At 56.8% G+C, this 2,954-nt stretch overlaps 2 pseudogenes; one reads left to right on the forward strand and one right to left on the reverse strand.

Annotated features, from left to right (window-relative positions):
* Nucleotides 1-554: 554 nt before the first annotated feature.
* Nucleotides 555-990, reverse strand: LOC118258498 (claw keratin-like; annotated as a pseudogene).
* Nucleotides 991-2,248: 1,258 nt separating this feature from the next.
* Nucleotides 2,249-2,686, forward strand: LOC126913731 (claw keratin-like; annotated as a pseudogene).
* The last annotated feature ends 268 nt before the right edge of the window (nt 2,687-2,954 follow it).

Here is a 2,954-nt window from a genome sequence, read left to right on the forward strand (position 1 = left end):
GAGAAGGGAGGAGGTTCAGGGGGCTGTCCACTACAAGACCCACTGGGGACTCTGATCTTCAGTCGTAATGCCCTGCCCCAGTGGCCCAAAGGCCCCAGGAGCAAAGCCAGGAATGCAGCCAGCAGCCCCACTGCCCTGGCTCTGAGTTTTGGGGGAAGTCTGGAAGAAGAAGGATGAAGAAATACCATGGGTCGAGAATGTGGTGCAACAGAGCTTTTATTGAAGGTCCAGGGGAGCAGGAAGATGGCAAAAAGGCAGCCCCTGGGCAGGGGCATCCACCAACTCCTTGCAAAAGGCGGAGAGGATGTAACCAGAAATCACGCCGCAGGAACAGGAGGAAGGTGCTGGGTTGCGTATCACAGGGCAGCAAGTCCTGAAGAGAATCTCAAGCGGGGCAGGTAAAAGTCAGAGCTGCGCCCCATGCAGGCATGAGGCCTCCAAGCTCTGGAGGCCAGCGAAGATGAATGGGAGCCCTTCCATGCTGGTGTTATGACGGGACATACCAGGGCAGTTCTGGAGCTCTCCTTTGTCAGAGGTTGGAGGCAGAGGTGGGCTTAGCAGGGCCCACAGCTGCCACTGAGGTACCTGAGGCCCCGGCGCCTGCCACCAGTATCCACAGCTCCCAAATGCTCCATAGCCCCCATAGCCTCCAAGGCCTCCATAGCCTCCAAGGCCTCCATAACCACCAAGGCCTCCATAGCCCAAAAGGCCGCCATAACCCCCAAGGCCTCCATAGCCCCCAAAGCCACCACGGCCTCCAAAAGTGCCGCCGAAGCCCCCTGCCACACCCGGGACTCCTGCCGAGCCGACCACGGCATGCTGCGGGAAGGAGCTGAGGATGGGCCCGGGCAAGGTGAGCACCGTGGCCGGGGGCTGGATCACCACGGTGGAGTCGGGGCACTGCCGCACGCAGGGCTCGTTGGCGCTGTCAGCCACTGGGGCCGGGGCGGCCACCCCACACACAGGGGCACACAGGCTGGAGCAGGACATCTTCCACGCAGGCAAGGAGTACTGCAAAGGGCAGGCAGAGTTAGGCAAGGGTCTGGGGAGAGGCTGTATTGATGGAGGCAGGGAGAGAGCCCTGAGAAGCCTCCAAGAGCAGGACTTACCCAGGTGATCTGTTTAGAGACAAGTGGAGGAAGCAGGATAGAGGGCTGCAAAGCCCTCAGCCCTTTTATACCTGTCCCAGACAGCCTGTGGCATCAGGCAGTGGGCGGTTTTGGAAGCCCCAGATATTCATGCATTTAAGCCAGCACGAATGATGACACATGTGGAGATGCAAAGCAATTATATCCCTCCCCACTGGGGACATGGAGGCTCAAACGTGCCCTGGGAAACAGGGAGGTGATGGAAGGAACAGACTGTGGCTCTCATCTACATGGAAGACCAGCTTCTGCAAAGCTGACCTCACAGCACCAATAAACCCCAATGAATTCCTAATCCCCCAGGCGGATTGGGCTTCACCCACAATGCCAACACAGCCACAGCTCTTTGCTTGGCCTTCAGGTGAATTGGAGAGCAAGGAGTAGCACATGTCCCATGGGGCAGGGAAAAGGGCAATGGTTAGGGATGCTCCTAAACTCCCACCTGAGTGCCTTGCAGCCCTTGCCTGTACAGGGTGATGGTGAATGTTTGGGAGCTTTTGCAAGTGGGTGGGATGGCTTCATCCCTTTACCCAAACTTCCACCACCTCTGTTTACCAGCCCATAAAATAGAGGTAATGACAGGCGTGCTAGCCTTGTGCACAGTTGCAAAGAGCTTCTTCCTCAAAATACCTCTGACACTTCCTCACAGACAAAGTTTCGGATTATGAACACATTTGGATTTACTGGTGCTGTGAGGTCAGCTTTAGTGGCGCCTAGTCTTTCATGTAGGTGAGTGGCATGGTCTATCCCTCCCATGACCTCCCTGTTCCCGAGGGCACGTTTAGCGCCTCATGTCCGTGATGGGAACGGATGTAATTGCCTCGCATCTCCACATGTGTCATGTTGGAGCTAGCTTTACTGCATGAATACCTGGGGCTTCCAACTGTTCGATGCTGCAGGCTCTCAGGGACAGGTTTAAAAGGGCTGAGGGCTTTGCAGCCCTCTATCCTGCTTCCTCCACTTGTCTCTAAACAGATCACCTGGGTAAGTCCTGCTCTTGGAGGCTTCTCAGGGCTCTCTCCCTGCCTCCATCAGTACAGCCTCTCCCCAGATCCTTGCCTAATTCTGCCTGCCCTTTGCAGTACTCCTTGCCTGCGTGGAAGATGTCCTGCTCCAGCCTGTGTGCCCCTGTGTGTGGGGTGGCCTGCCCCGGCCCCAGTGGCTGACAGTGCCAACGAGCCCTGCGTGCGGCAGTGCCCTGACTCCACCGTGGTGATCCAGCCCCCGGCCACAGTGCTCACCTTGCCCGGGCCCATCCTCAGCTCCTTCCCGCAGCATGCTGTGGTCAGCTCAGGCAGGAGTCCCGGGTGTGGCAGTGGGCTTCGGCGGCACTTTTGGAGGCCATGGTGGCTTTGGGGGCTATGGAGGCCTTGGGGGTTATGGCGGCCTTTTGGGCTATGGAGGTCTTGGGAGCTATGGAGGCCTTTGGGGCTATGGAGGCCTTGGAGGCTATGGGGGCTATGGAGCCTTTGGGAGCTGCGGGTATGGAGGTTGGGCTCTAAGCCACAGGTACCTCAGTGGCAAGCTGTGGGCCCTGCTAAACTACAAAGGCCCATGGAATGCAGTGCTGCATCTGCCTTGAGCCTTTACAAACAGCTGCCCTTGATTTCTACAACCAGATGCAGAACAAATCTTTCAGTCCCTTTTTCAGCTGTGCCAAAGCAGCTACTTTAATCTACTGCTCCTTGCTTTTTTGCACAGAATAACCTTGCAGATATGTATCTGGGGCTTCAGGGTATTAACAATCCCTTCAAAAGCTCCCCTCTATCTGCAATACAGCAGAACAGTGCTCATCCTTGGGTGAGTGTC

This window comes from Cygnus atratus, unplaced genomic scaffold (assembly GCF_013377495.2).
Source record: "Cygnus atratus isolate AKBS03 ecotype Queensland, Australia unplaced genomic scaffold, CAtr_DNAZoo_HiC_assembly HiC_scaffold_422, whole genome shotgun sequence".
NCBI classification, from domain to species: Eukaryota; Metazoa; Chordata; class Aves; order Anseriformes; family Anatidae; genus Cygnus; species Cygnus atratus.